Genomic DNA, 16,430 nt, shown 5'->3' with positions numbered 1-16,430 from the left:
AAGATTAAATCATGTGTCACCTAAATCAAATGGGATTGACCGCAAATTTAATGGCAATTTAGTAATTACAAGATTACATTGGATTCCCACAAACAATTAACAGACGGTGAACCTGATCCATTAGTTAAAAGTTGTTCCACTATCAAAATGCAATTTACCCTAAAAAAAAATTGTTCCACTATCTGTGGACCAGGTCCTGTGTTAGAAGCTTATATTATTGTAAGAGTTCAATTTGGAGATTTTTATACTTCATCAATTTTCATTTCCTTTCCTGTAGTCAATATTTCAAGAAATCAATCTTTTAACCAAGCTTAATTTTTCAATTATGCGGAGTAGATATCGTACATTGCACGCTAAGCGCAAGTTTTCAATTATTCAAGGTGTGCAAGTTCAACTCCTAATTATAAAATAAGGTCAGGTCTGCGTACTGTAATTATAAAATTGGTCACTCCTTTGATTTCTCCCGGATTAATAGCATTCCCAATACAAGTGACTAGGAGAGGAAATTGAGAGTTTTCATCTTTGTAGATAAGAAAACACTTGCCTAATGCAAGGGTGATAATGATGGTGACTTGTAACTAAGTCACAATGAGAGTAGCAGTTACTATTGAAATTAATTGTCATTGAGCTGTGAGTTTCGGACGGAACTTTTTATTCCGTCTCGTGTGTTTTTTTTTTATATTTTATTGGGTTTTTTTTTTTTTTTTTTTTTAGGACAGAATGAAACATTCCGTCCCGTGTGTTTTTTCGACCTTATTTTTGGGTTTTTTTTCTTTCTTTCGGACAGAATCCCACCGTTTTTTCAATTTTTACATTCAGACAGAATCAAACATTTCGTCCGAAGTTTTAAATCACTTCTGCATTGGGCAACATTTTCTTGTTTTTAACCACAAAGATAGCAAAGAGGGAAAATAGTCTTACGTGGAAGTGAAAAAAAGTGGTTTGCATTGGGAATGTTCTAATAGGATAGCTTGCAAAAAGTGAATTAGAGCATCCCAATGCAAGCAACAACTTGTTACTTCCACGTAGGCGCCACATGAGACTATTTCCCCTCATAGTTATTTTTTTGGTAAGAAGCTACTAGGAGTTGCCCAATGCAAATGTGACTTCAAAATTTAGACGAAATGTTTGGAATTCCGACAAATCGAAAAACTGAAATTGACAATATTTTGACATTTGACCCATGTCAAATTTTGATTTCAACAAGATTTCAAAATGATTAATATTTCGACCCTATGTTGTATTTTCCGGTTTTTTTTAAAATTGAAATATCCGGTAAAATTCCGACATTCTATTCGAAATTTTGAACACTGGTAGCAAGTACTACCCTCATTGTCACTCTTGCATTGTGTCATTGTTTTTGGCTCATAAAGGCATCTCTAATGGGGGGTGTAAAATTACACCTCCACATAGGCGCCACCTAGGCTTCACGACAACTGCAAATATCTCATTTGGCTTCTCAAAGTCAGAGTTAACATCAGTAGAAACCAATAAAAGCGGGAGCTTCAAAGTGATAGATGGAAGACTTAGGCCTGGCATAGGAAGGAGCCAATTGAACTTTCAAACCAGCCTTGACAAAAGAATAAGTATTTAGCTTGCAACGATGAATAACATCCACATCAAACATCCAAGGGCACCCAAGAAGAACGTGACAAGCATTCATATCAACAACATCACAAAGAATAATATCCTTACACTTGCCAATAGAAAAACTGAGAAGGCACTGTTCCTTAACATGTTGTTTGCACTCATCTTGTATCCAACCAACTTCATAAGGGCGGGGATGTGGCTGGGTAGCAAGTTCCAATTTCGCCACCATTTTCTTTGACACAATGTTCTCACTACTACCACTGTCAATAATCAGAGAACACAATTTGCCTTGAATTGTATAAGTAGTCCTAAACAAATTATGTCGGTGTGGAATAGAAACATGTGGAGTATATAACAAATTATGAACCACAAGATTAAAGTGTTCACCATCGTCATCACCATATGTCGGTTCATCGTCATCACAATGAATATTAGCCTCAAAACCATCATCCATATTAGGAACCTCGTCTGCAAAAGCAATATTATGTTTTCGACACTCATCTGAAGAATGACCAGATTTACTGCACTTATAACACGTACCAGGTTTGGGACGGAGATATGGATTGGTGGATAGAGGTTTAGGATTTTGAGTGTTAGTGTTGGAGGAATTTGGGAAACGAGTTGAGCGGGTATTAGGACGGTTTGGAGGTTGATGATAAGGAGGTGTTTTATAAGGAGAGGTTGTGGGTTGGGTAGAGGTATCATGTGGAGTGGATGGGCTAGAAGGGACTTCTGAAGATGGAGACGGTGAAACACTAGAAGATGGGGAATTATGATAAGATGGGTTGGATTTAAATTGTGAGGATCTTTGGTTATATGAAGGATGGTTAAAAGGTTTAGGTCGCTCTATGAATTGTTCAACCTTAAGTGCATTATTAATAGCGGCATGTAAAGTGAAGTGTTGATGTGAAACTAGATCTTTCTGAATATTCCAGGATAAACCATTAATGAATCTAGCAATTTGTAAATTCTCATTCTCTTGCAAATCATTATGAGAAAGCAACCGATAAAATTCATCAATATATTCTTGAACAGTACGATTATCTTGTCTGCAATTTTGGAGTGCAGTGAAGAGAAGTTGAGCAAAATTTGGAGGAAGATATTGCGCCATTAACATCTGCCTCATACATTTCCAAGAACGAATCCGTTTCAAACCTTGACGAATACGCTCTTGTTGTTTCTGCTCCCACCAAGAAGAGGCGCCACCAGTAAATTTAAAAGCCACAATCTTAACGTGCTTCTCTGGAGGAATTTCCATAATATCGAAAAAACGGTCCACGGATTTAAGCCAGTCAATAAAATCCTCAATATGCAAAAGACCATTAAAAGTTGCCAAACCTGCCTTGATGCGATACTCATTACTATTTCCACCAAAATTATGTCTGTTACCACCATAATTATTTCCTTGTCGACGAAAATTATCTTGATTTTGCAAATTTGGAGGATTATGTGGGATAACAATTTCCTCAATTTCATCGTCGTCGTCGTCTATACCATTATGTGGTTGGCGATAATCTCAAAGATTGGGCTGAAAAATTGGGTAGGGTGCAAAACCAGTTTGGGCTAGCCCATTAATGGGTGTGGTTTGAAGTGGTGGTTGGGCATTTGGGAATTGATGGACCGGACCGGTGGAATAAGAATTGGTAGGAATTTGGGGTTGGGTATATGGACTGTTATGGGATTGGGTGGTAAAGTTAGTGCAATTAGGAAAGTCCAAAAACACAGGTTGGTGTTGGATACGATGGTGTGCTGGAAATTCTTCATCTTCTCCAACTGTTGTTCGCCAGATAAGAGTGGAATTGATGCCTTAAGAGTTGCGTTGAAAATTAGGAGGCCGCGTTTGAGGAAGATATGTTGGTTGTATATGGGGTTGAAAATTAATGGAGTAGTGGGTGTGATGCTGACTGGAGGTGGGATGCAATTGGTTCTATAGTTGATATGGAGTATATTGGGGTTGGGAATTGATGGGATGGGTGTTCTGTAGTTGATGGGTGGGTTGGTGGGTGGGTGGATCGATCGGTACTGTGAGAAAGACGTTCAAGGTTGGAATCCGATGCACTATGGGTGGTGCTTTGAAGTCGAACTTGTTTGTCGCCTTCAGCCTGAGTTTTCCCTCGTTCTCTTTCTTTCTAGAACTCCGCTGAAATTGCCTCTCATATGAAGCGTTGATTTTCCATCGAAATCCGTAAAAGCTTGCTCCAAAGCACGATTGACATCTGCCATGGTAACAAAATCTCCTGTATTTTGCGTCCGGGAGGCGTGAGTCGAAAACATCATCGTGATGGGCCATCGAACCGGCTCCGATACCAATTGACGAGGCGGAAGCGAATTAAAAGTAAGAAGGTATGTAAAAGACTTTGATAAATTGATAATATTGAATGAATCCTGTTTATATCCTACGATGTTCTTATATAGACTAGTATATTACTAATTCTAGTATGGAAATAATTCTAAATACATTCTAATTCTAAAACAAACTAATAGATAATAAGAAACCAATCCTAATTAGAAACATATTACTGTCCTGCATCAGGTCTACTATACAAAAATGTAGGACTTATTTGAGGACATATGCCATTGCAAATAGGTTTGAGTTTAGGGTTAAAAAGAATGATGGTGACAGAGTGAGACTTAATTGCAAGGGAGAAGAATGCACATGGATGTTCTATGCAAGGGCTAGCAAATCCAAGAAGAAGGATGGGTATACTACCAGGTGTAGGGGTAATAGTAAGTTTGGAAACAAATTGGCTAATGTTGTATGGGTGGCTGAGAAGATGGAGGATATAGTTAGAAGACATCACAAGACTTTTAAAGCTAACATGATCAAAGAAGAAGTCTGGGACAAATTAGGTGTTAAGATTTCATATTATATAGCTTGGCATGCTAGGCAAAAGATAATGGAGTTGGTAAATGGTAATTATGAGGAAAGCTATGCAAAAGCTCCAGAGTTGTGTGTCCAAATATTGAAATGAAATTATGGTTCTGTGGCTAGCTGCTCTAGATGGTACTCTTGAGTTTAATCATGTGTGTATTGCATTTTCAGCTAGTAAGCAATTTTTTTATATTAAGGAGTATACTTACATATCTGCTGCATACCACATGTTTACTGTGCTTAGATCACATGGAAGCAGATGGTTAGTGAACCTAGATGCATACGAATGTAAGTGTAAGGTGTGGCAACTTCTTTGGAATACCTTGTATGCATCTTTGTTTGTATCATTGAGCAGAGGAGGTTGAACTATGCTAGGTTAGTTTTTCATCGTGATCTTCTTACATATTTTTATTATTATATGGTCTTTGATTGTCTTATTAATCAATATTTTAATTTTTGATGTGTAGATATTGTAATGAATACTTAACAATGAGGGCATATGTGAAAACATATAGCAGGGTTGTTCTTCCTATACCTAATGACAGACTAGGGGAAACCAATTACTCAAGTTCTCCCACCATCATTGAAAAGATAACCAGGAAGGCCAAAGAAAAATAGAAGAAAGAATGCAGATGAACAAACACAAGCAGGTGATGGACATAATGTTTCACAAGCTGGTGCAGGACAAAATAGGTGAGGGACAAAATGATTCTGAACCAACAACAAAACCCAAGCAAATAAAAAGATGTAGCAAATGCCACTCCTCAAGCCACACATCAGGACTTGCCCAGAACAAGCAAAGCTTAATGCCGAAACAACACAAGGTCAATCAACAACAGAGGCCCCACAAGCACATGAAGGAGCTCAAGCTAGTGCATCAAATAAGAAGAGGCCAAGGAATAAGAAACAACCTAGTACACCAGTTGCAGCTCAAGTTGAAGTGCCCCATACTGCAGTACCAGAAACACAAACATATGAATGTGCAGTTGAACCAGAGAGAAGTTCAGAAAAAAGACTTTATTTCAAGCCACCACCAACAAGCAATAGAAGAGGGTGGGACCATTTGAACATGTAACTTCATGCGTATTTTTAGTGGGTTTGTTAGTAAACCATGACTTGAGCAGTTGAATATTTTTCATCTTTTTTTGTGTTTTGGGAACACGTGACATGTGTTTTGCTTTTGTGTATGGAAGGATATGTCACTGGTCAGTGTAGATGACTGATTTATGTGAAGTGGTTTCAACTGAAATTCTCTCTTAATTTCTCAGAGGGCAAGAATGTTGTGTATACCGTTTACAGGTCTTTAACTTGGCGTAGCGACTGTTGGTTCAGTTGTTTTGCATTACCATCCTTATAGCTTTTTGTTAGATGGAAGGTGCTCTTGTATTCAACATATATAAAATCCTTATTTTACTGATAAAAGTTGGCAGGGAGTTCAAAAAAGGTGGCTGATATTTGTTGTTTGTAATGGACAGTTGGTCGATCCTGTATTGAGTGCCCATTTTGGCTGCAACTTTGATTCCTCGCACTTGCTTTGGCCCTCGCTTGATATATCATTTGTGTTTCAATCTCTGTTAAATTTTGTGGTACATGTTTTTTTTATCCAATCGTTGGAAGTAATATACTGAACTTTCCAAGTAAGTTGACAGGTCTAGTTCAGGAAAGGTGACTGATCATGGTTTCATCAATCTGGTTAAGAAATTAGAGCCTCTTAAAGCTGCAACCTTTCTAGCGGCAGCTTTCGTTCGTCTTCCTGGCAAGCTAAGTTGTATATTTGAATGGGGAGTACTGATGCCCAACGATGACAGTGAACGCTCCTTCCATCTAGAGTCCAACAAAGCTGATGGAACGACTTCAGATCCTGTACTAATTCCATGTAGATGATTGAAAAAACAATGTACTATGTACATGTGAGAATGAGCGCAACTCACTGCTAAACGCGAAAATCGGTGGAGATGAGGATCCTGTTGGCTTTTATTTTTATCTGGTCAAATACAGAATGACATGTGAATCTCATAAATCATAATTGTCATAGAATGAGTCTATGTTGCACGGACACGGACGCAGACACTGACGCAGACGCGGACACTAACGCGGCGACTCGGTTATATCTTAAAAAAGTAGGACGCGGACGCGGCAAAGGATACAGAAATTAATTAATATTTATAATTTTATTTTATATAAATTAAATTTTAAAAACTAAATTAAATGTATCAACATTCATAAATTCAAAACTATTAAAGATAAATAGCCACAAAATTAAGTTTAATATTTATTAATCAAACTTTAAAAACATGTCATAAGTCTTAACAAAACAAAAAAATGAAAAAATTGAGTTTTTTAATATTATTTTGATTTATTTTAAAAATTTTCCTATTAGGAGGTGCGTCCGTGCTTTAGAGAAATGAGTGTAATATTTTTAGTTAGAAGAGTTATTTTAAGACTATATTAAACCATTTCATAATGTGTGATTGAATAGGCAATCTACCTTCAGCAAAAACAAGTGAGACCTTTTTGGATTGCGACCCTAGAGGTTAAACCTTGGATTCACAACTGGTTGCTTTATGTCCAAACTTTTACAATTTGTGCATCAATGCATCAGTGCAGCAAAATGAATTGGGCACCCAAATGTATTAGCTATATTTAGCAGAACTCTTGCTTTTTTCGGCAAGAGCCATAGGCCTCAACTTACAGAATACAACAACTGTGTCTAGGTTTAGCAATATGCATAGACAACGTGATGTATATATAGGCTATATGAAATTCTCACTAAACTTCTTTCATTAAATATAGCTGTAATGGATACAAAACCTGCAGAATACAAAAACTGCAATGGATTTCTTACATATGAATTCAATTATTTCATTACAACTATTCACTTTATATTAAGCTTTGAAAATTCTGACAATGTCATTTTCAAAGTAGCAATTGATTCCACAGCCAAAGTAGTTGTCTTTGTTTCCTTTCTCAGTGCATCAATAAGCCATTCAAAGCTCCCACATGCATAACACTTCAAATACTTCTTCCCAGCATTCAACCCACTCTTTGTTGTCTTAAGTGTCCTCCTTCCTCTACAATTCTCTGTCGTGCATTGTAGTCCACCCATGGGCATTCTCTCTTCCAATGACCAGTCTCACCACATTCAAAACATGCAATGGTAGATGAGCTTGGTCCAATACCAGATAATTTTTCACAAATAGCTTCTTCTAGCCACTGTAAATAACTTGGGCATGATTGATATTAACACTTTAGATACTTTCTTTCTGGATTAGCTATTGTATGTGAGCTGCCCAACATTCGAATGCCGTGACAAGTAGGTTGCTTGCAAAGAGAGTACACAAATTCACACTCAATAGCCAAGTGTCCAAGTTGATTACACATCTGACATTCAACCTGGGCAGTACAATGCAAAGTCAATAACCACTTGTGATACCCCCAATTTTCATAATTAAATTAAAGCCCCCTCCCAAAAAAAAAAAAAAAACAATGCAAAACCTTCATACTTAAAGAAGAAGAAGACGACTTCATTTTAATTCAAAACTAACCACAAAATCTTATTTTGAAAGCATAACCATGGTTTAGATACATGATATTACCTTCATTTTGCCTAAAAAGTGTTGTGATTTGTACTTGGGCGTCGTCGTTGTTTGCTCTCACTAGAACCAGTAATGGTGGTGCGTCGTCGTCGTTTGCTCTCACTAGAACCAATAATGGTGGTGTGACATCGTCGTTTGCTCTCACTAGAACCAGTAATGGTGGTAGAAGGTGTTCTTACAAAAGAATCTCTATAATGGTCATAATCTCAGATCTAATATATAATAGCTTTTTTGATCAACGGTCATATTTAGGTAAGGGTCATCAAAGACCATTAATACTGAGTAGTTGAGAATGCTCCCAGTGACCCAGGTCAGCCCCAATTTTTTCTCTTATACTGACACATCAGATTTCACTTCAAAAAATGACTTCTACGCACTTTTTTTGGCGATTTCAATTGTTCGTAGCCCAAAATAATTAAAAACCTATTTCTGTACTCTTTTTTCAATTCTACTAAACACTCTCAGCTCTCCAAAAAAAAAAAAAAAAAAAAAATTAATCTCTTCAAACCCTCTCTCTTATTCTTCTCTTCTTCCAAAATTAAACGAGTGTAGCTCACACAATTTCTACTTTGCATTTTCAGTTTCACAAGGTTCGTGGACAACTCATGAAGACTGGTTCGCTTTGCTCATCAGGTGCCCATCCCTTTTCCAAGATTTGGCGAGAAAGTTGAGATCTCCTGCCTCATTTTTATGGCAAATCCTCATAGAACTCGTTATTATTAGGTTCAAATGTTCAATTAAATCTTCCTAAAAACTTCCAAAAGACTATTAAGCTTTGGAATACGCTGGGTGAATGGAAGTACATAATTCAAGAAGCTGATGGGCATAGTAATTGGGTCAGTAGTGTAAAGTTTTCTCCTTTTGTGGAGAATCCCACGATTGTTTAGCGCCGTGGGACGGAGATGATGAAGGTTTGGAATTTATCAAATTGTAAGTTGAAATCTACTTTGTCGGGTCATAATCGGCTATTTGAATGGTACATTTTCACGATGGAATGGGCTTTGTGCAGCGGTGGGAAGGATGGGGTGACTTTGCTTTGGGATTTGGTGAAGGGAAGAGATTGTATTTGCTTAATCTTTGGTGGGATTATTTATGCGCTTTGTTTTAGTCCTAATAGGTATTGGCTATGTCTTGGGGACGGAAGATGGGATTAAGATTTGGGATTTGGAAAGTAAGAGTATTGGTCGATTTGAGGCTGAAGTCCCCCGCACAAGGAAAGAAGCATGTAATATACTTTCACTTCCCTTGACTTAAAGTTGCATGTATTGTTATTGTTGTTTATATGTTGTTTGCATCAAGTCTTTTAGTTCTTGTTATTCTCGCATAATATGCATTTGGAATTGATTAGTTATAGGATTTTTTCCTTGAGAGCAAAAAACATGTGTCTGATTTTCAAAGATTTATTTACAAATATTATTGTTATTCTGCATCCTTGAGATTGAATAGAGTATTCGATCTCCCTTCTGAGTCCAATGCCTCCAACTCCAGCGTTTGTGTTTCATTTTCAAAATTTTATTTACAAAAGTTGTGTGCAGAATGGGCAATCGTAGAAATGCAAGGCGTAGTTGAAGTTCAACCTTCTTTTCAAGACCGTCTTCAAAACCTCGAAATCGGTCGCCTCTGCCACTCTTCGTTTCAGGTAAAGTCTTAATTTTTCATTTTTCTTGAAAACATCTCTTTACAATATATTAATTAACAACATCTGGTCCATCCCGAATTGGGGTTGGGTATGGTAAAGGTGTTTGATTGAAAATGGGGGGATCCAAATTGATTCGTCGAATTAACTGATTCAATTTTTTTCTTTTCAGGGGAATTATACTTTCCTTTGTTGGGTACCATGAATGCGGATCAAGAATGTCCTTGAAAAAACCATTGTTGGTATTGAAGAAAAAAAGAGATGGGGACCCAAGCAAGCTTGATGAACCTACCTCATCAAGGGTAGAATTGGAAGTAATTGGAATTATACGTCATCGGATATTGTTCAAGACCCGACCCAAGGCCTTGATATCAAGTAAGCTTACTTTCATTTGATGCTATTTTTTAATCGATCAAGTGCAGAATGAATTTCTGTAAACAAAGATACTAAAATGTAGAATGCCAATCTTATCTCCATTCTTAAATCTTATCTTTCCCCTTTTCTTAAATATTTAAGTAGACATATACTTAAATCTTATTTTTAAGTTGCTTTCTTGCCAAAAAGCACAGTTTTGATCCATTTCGCGTAAGAACTTAATAAAGGAGAGGATAAAAAAACCTTTTGTCAAAACTCAAAACCCCACCCGCCCACCCCGACCTTTACCAAAACCAATTCCAAAAAAAAAAAACAAACAAACAAACAAAACCCAGACTTCTTCTTCTCTAACTTTTGCTGATTTATACATAAAATTTTCATCCAAAAATGGTATTGGTAGTGTTAAGAACAAATGGGGTTTACTTTATATACTTAAAGTTGTTTCCGAAGATCGAAGAAATGATAAGAAATCTGATTCTAGGGTTTCTTCTGGTTTTTTCGCATCGACTGTTAATGGTAGGCTACCTAATATATATGGTGATTCGAGTAATGGGCATCATAATGTGGTTTTGTTAGTTTCGAAAGATCCGGAGAATTTTAGGGAAATCGCGTTTAGGAAGTTTGGGGAGTTGTTGAAGGAAGAGAGTGAAGTGAATGAAGGGGTTTTAGTTAGAGATGTTGGAAGTGTGCAAGTTCGATAAGCGTTTAGATGGCTATGTTGTGTTGGATTTGGTTAAAGTGCCTAAAGCAACTAGGATTATGGTTCGGAAGTTATGTGAGTTGGGTTGGTTGTTTAAGAAAGTGAAAGGGTATGTTTCTGAGAGTATGAATAAGTTTCCAGCAGAGGAAGTTAAGACAGTTGGACAAGCGTTTTGTGCTGCGTTGCAGGATGAGTTTTCGGAGTATTATAAGTTGTTAGCTGTACTTGAAGCACAATCGATGAATCATATTCGGATGGTTTCGGAGGTGGTGAGTTCAGGGAATTATCTTTCACTGAGGAGGTTGTCGATTTGGTTTGCTGAACCGACGGTTAAGATGAGATTGATGGCTGTTTTGGTTGACAGGTGTAAGGTTATGAATGTACTTATCCAAATATTGAAAATTTGGCACATGAGTATACTGTCATAAAAAATTAACCTAATTGAAATTTCCAATTGATAATGGTTATGTTTACCAATTTGCTAAATGCATGACCAATATGCTGAAGGAACTAAATTCAAGTTCTTTTGTTCAGGAGTACAATCACCAATGAAGGGAAAGGTTGGACAGACGAGTTCCACTGTCCAGTAACATGAAGGCATCTAAAGGCATGAAGCTACTGTTCCACCCTGCCCTCTCTCTCTCTCTGTGTGTGTGGGGGGTGGGGCTATTGCTCACATACATCTATTTTGGTTGGAATACAGAGCAAGAGAAGTAGCTCATTTATGTGAAACAATGTTAATTAGTAACATAAACCATGTTTGATCTTCCGATGCTGTACATAATGTATCATAGAAAATGGACTAGAGGAAATCCTTTTGGTGAACAGTGTTTGTCCCAGTCCCTGTTGTATCTTGATTTTATGAAGTTCATTTGATCCACGGAGTTTGAAGTAAACCTATTAGTTTGCCCTTGCACCTGTGAATTATGGTAGTTCATTATCACTCCACCTGTGAATTATGAGATTGAGAAGGTTAATAAGGCGACATGACTGACTCCTATTCTACTTGGTGATAATTCTTACAGGAGACCTTAAGTAGGACTAATTCTCTGGAGTCTAGGATCAGGAAAGCCACCAAGAAGCACTCAAGACAACAAAATTAATTTTGGAACAATCTGCATTTGTGAGAGACCGATGGTACGGGGATGCCGCAAATGTTTGATGAGCGACATTCGGGACGGTCTTTGTAAAGCCCGGTTACAATAGTGCCATTTGCAAGTCCAAATGGAGAAGCTCGCCAGATATTCCATCAGGTAAACATAGCATATATATTTGGATTTGTGTAGTAATTAAAATGAGAGTTAGTCATCTGCTAAGAGTATATGGTATGGTATCTGCAGGGGAACACACCTATATAGATGTGGTGGGCAAAAACACGAAGAAAGGATTTAGGGGTTCGTCGAGCTCCATTTTTCACCTCCCATTTCCCTACTCATTTTGTCGTATCTTGCTTTTGGATTAATACTGACTTTGTTTCATTACCGTTTTCAATAGGACGAACATGAAGAGATTCTTAGAAACAGAGAAAATGTGGATTCTCCACTAACTTGGAATGAGTACAAATCTATGGCCTTCACATCTCATGTAAGTCTAGCTAGGAAGCATTTGTGTAGTTTCATATTCAACTTTTCCAATGTGACATGGTCTAACACATTCGATCTGATTCTTTGATGTTACATGTTATTGATGAAACACTTGGGTTAGGAAACATTGCTCCTTTGATTTTTAGAAAGAGTAGGAGACATTCAAAATCGTGTATAAAACTCAATTCAATGGTGAAGATAACTATGTAACACGGCGAATAACGACACCGAATCGCTATTCCTCCACGGCTTTGTGAAATTTCGAAGTATTTGGCACTACCATGGCAACCAACATGCCCAAGACCAATTCGAGGCCACCACCACCACAACAACAACAACAACAAAGAAGCAGCCAGCAGAATAATGTGAATAATGCGAAGAGCAATGGTGGGAGTGTGAAGCGAGAATAACCAAACATACCCGAATCATCAGTCCAAGCATGTCTTCTATGTATGGGAATAGTATTAAAGGGAGGGAATCCGAAGACCACGCAACTAAAACTATGATGAAGGCGATGGCGAAAAGAGCCTTATGGCATTTAGCTAAAGGGAATTCGACAATTTGCAAAAGCATTACGGAGTCGAGGGCGCTTTTGTGTTTTGTTGTTCTTCTCGAGAAAGGTAGTTATGAAGTCCAATACAATTCTGCAATGACATTGATGGAAATCGCTGCTGTTGCCGAACAAGATGCTGATTTAACGATTGCATGCTTCACGTTGGAGTCTGCATACTCATGACCAAGGGTGGGGATGCATCATACAACTAAATATGTAACACAATCCAAGAATGACGACATGCCAAAGAAGTAGAAAAACTAATAAAAGAAACTTAGGTGATCAAACTCCTTTATAATCAAACTAACCTTTGGGTTGGTCTTGAAACAACCTATGGTTTTACTTAAACTAATTTAGATTTTATCTTCTTATATGATCATTTAGCTCTAGAATCTAGCCCTTTCCCCCTCCACTTTATATGATCTTGCAGTTTGTCATGTTCGATTGGTTCGGATCTGAGTTTGTAATTTGAAATGTCCCCTACAGATTGTTTAGTTCGTGAAGTGGCTTGAAGATGAGTGAAGCTCAATGCTCTTCACAACCCGGCGTCGTCGAGGTAGTGGTAATGAGAAAGCTGCTTTTAGTGCAAAGAAGTGCTCTTTGTGCAGCTTTAGGAGGTTAAGTTGAAGTGGGTGCAATGAGCGCAATTGCAGGTTAGTAATTGAATGAATGTCTTTCTCTTTACTTCTGATATATAGAGACTCACTGGTGACTTCGTTTCAAAAAATTATGGAAAATCACGAGTGAAGGTTCTGACTGTTGGACTAAAGATTAGGTCAACCTTACGTTTTTTTCTCCAAAAATATGATGTTTAAAGTGTTTAAATGAATTAATTGAGTTGAAGAAAATAAATAGGAGGCTTTAATCGTCAGTTTGGGAAAGTCCATGTTTCTTTGCCATGAATTAGGGGAGTAACTCAAGAACAACTTTTGATTGGTTAGATAAAAGACATGATATTTATTTTGTTCGCTGTCCTTCCTGTGTTCGGTCTCTGCAGGCGTTAAGGCAACCTATCTTCTTTGCGGTAGCTTTTTTGGAGATAATTTGTTTTAGCAGCAATGGTGGCATCCTTAATGGTGATATGGAATTGACTGCTTCTAGAAGTGCCTTCAGCCGTGTGTTTGAATACCTCAAAACTCCAAATCTATTACCGGTTGTACTTCAGGGTTTGATTGCAATTATCCATAGGTCCTTTGAAGCGGCCATGTCATGGCTGGTATTACTTCCATTGTGAACTGTGAACTGCTGAGTCTTATTTCTTTATTTTATTCCTTTTGGTTTCGCCCCAAATGACATGATATTATTAAATAATATTTGTGTGTGTGTGTGTGTTTTCGATAATATTTTGTGTGTGACTATGTGTGTTGTTGGTGCATTTATTCCCTGTTCTCTAAACTGCTTAGGAGTTATCTGTAAATTAGGAAAATAAACTTTAGTTCTCCAGGTTTTCATTTGTTGATTACTTGCATTAGTTATCGAGAAAAGGTTTTCTTATTCTTATTCTTTACTTTGGATAATTCTGAAGAAAAGAATATTGAGGAACTAATTCGGTACTAGCAGGAGATGTAGTGGGGTAAAGTTAACCGACTCCAATGAAACTTGCGTTATAAGGAATTTCTGTTGGAATTTTAACATGGGATGGAGTAAAGTGCTTAGGGTTGGGGAGGTGGTTGAGTTAGACTCTCTCACTTACTGGGTTTCTTAATTGATTTTTGGATATTATGGATAATCAAATTTATCTTCATTTTTCTCTTTTGTCTATCCTTCGTTGTACCACTCATGTTTTTTAGACTCCCTAATCTCAACAATGATTTTTCTCAGTATGTTTCAAAGAAAGGACATTTCCATGAAATACCTTTTTTTTTCCCTCCCGAAAGACCTCTTTGCCACGCAAGAATGTATTTAAGGGTCCCTTCACCTTTGCAAAACCCCTAAACTGGGTCAAGAAGGGATGGGAGGGTGTGTTAAAGCTATCACATAGGGACATATCTACCTCTTTCTTTTGATTCTGTATGCCTAATAAGTCCAACCCGATGATGAAGAAGAGGCGGGTTTTAACCCCTAAACCAAAACACCTATTAATGTCGGTCAATCGGAAGGCAAAAACAAACATTTAGTCCATGAATTAGAATTGTAGTTTCAGATTGTCACTAATGATTGCGAAAAGAGTTCGATCTTTTGAATCATTACTAGCTTCGAATCCGTCATACTGAATGGGTCTTTGTTATAAAAGTATTAGCAGCTATGCATAACTATGAGATATGAATATTATATTGACCACTCATCCAAATTTCTTGCAATGTGAAAATCTCACTTACAATAAAAAGAAAGAACCCACTCTTGGTAATCTTGTAATTTGGGGTTGGTGTTGATTGGGACGATGGGAAAGGTAAACACAATGGTTCAATCAATGGTGTTTCTTATTTGAAGCAAATATATATGCCCCTCGAAACTAATATTTGCTTAAACTAATATTAAGCAAAATTTTTACGTTAGAAGTATCTAAGGCATATCACACATGCAACAATGGTCTTACAAAGGATATGAGGAACTTAATATTTAATTTGTACACCAGACTTGATGAGGACTGGACAAAAGATCAAATCATGGTTAACAAACTCTAGCCAGATACATAATGCAGCTTATCTAAATCTTTCTATTGTGTATTTTGGCAACTTCAGTGAGGTTTTATCGTGTTTCTTTGTAGGTCTTTATAATGGATTAAGGGCAATGTATCTCATAAGTCACGAAAAAAAAATTTATTGAAATTTGACAACAAGACCATCAAACAAACCATTCTTCAAATGTAAAGATATCTCTAATACCTAAAAACAATCAATATATCAAAAACACTAATAATATGATATGATTTAAATGTTAGGTTCTATCAAAAACACTAACAAATCTGATAATTAAATGTTTAAGAGAAGGAACCAAAACCACTCTGACTCAATTCCAATAAGAATGAATATAGCAAATTACAAAACTATAAATAACGATAGCGAGTTCAAGAGATTTTGCGAAAAAGAAAAGTACCTTTGAGAGCGTCTGAATTTACTTTTTTGCTAAAGTAAACTGAAAATAGATACTCAAGAGACTAAAGAGGTTAACCATTTGCTTTCTTAAAAAAATCAGAGTGAGAATACACGTGTGGAAATTAGATATACAAATGGTGAATGTGACACAACGTGTTAAGTATACTAATGTGTTTAAAAATGAAGCCAACTTTTATCATGAAACCCATAAAAAATTGGACATCTTAATAATAATACACTCTAATACCCATTAATACAAAAATAGAGCCTTTTAGCCTCATCAATTATTGGCGTTGCTACTGAGTTTCAATATATTTTAGAAGTAAGATTGTTGATACATACTAATTCATAAACTTTTATTATCAAACATTACCAATAATTAAAAAAATTATATCAATGGTCAATACCCATTTTATATAAATTAATGGTAAACAATTGAATTAATGGTTAACAAATGCTCATCCATTATTGAACTTTAAGGATTTTGGAG

General features: G+C 36.8%; 2 long non-coding RNA genes across 2 annotated transcripts; one reads left to right on the top strand and one right to left on the bottom strand.

Annotated features, from left to right (window-relative positions):
- Nucleotides 1–7,225: 7,225 nt before the first annotated feature.
- LOC147522957 (uncharacterized) lies at nt 7,226–8,277 on the bottom strand. The gene is made up of 2 exons (XR_015195774.1): nt 8,059–8,277; nt 7,226–7,855 (listed from the first exon to the last, which is right to left on the bottom strand). It is a non-coding gene; the product is annotated as an uncharacterized LOC147522957 (long non-coding RNA).
- A 1,588-nt stretch (nt 8,278–9,865) lies between these two features.
- LOC147522956 (uncharacterized) lies at nt 9,866–11,667 on the top strand. Its single transcript, XR_015195768.1, has 2 exons — nt 9,866–10,069; nt 11,304–11,667. It is a non-coding gene; the product is annotated as an uncharacterized LOC147522956 (long non-coding RNA).
- The last annotated feature ends 4,763 nt before the right edge of the window (nt 11,668–16,430 follow it).

The sequence above is a fragment of the Coptis chinensis genome, chromosome 1, assembly GCF_015680905.1.
Source record: "Coptis chinensis isolate HL-2020 chromosome 1, ASM1568090v1, whole genome shotgun sequence".
In the NCBI taxonomy this organism is placed as follows: domain Eukaryota; kingdom Viridiplantae; phylum Streptophyta; class Magnoliopsida; order Ranunculales; family Ranunculaceae; genus Coptis; species Coptis chinensis.
Note: the sequence above shows the minus strand (reverse complement) of the source record. Positions and strands in the feature narration are given on the sequence as shown.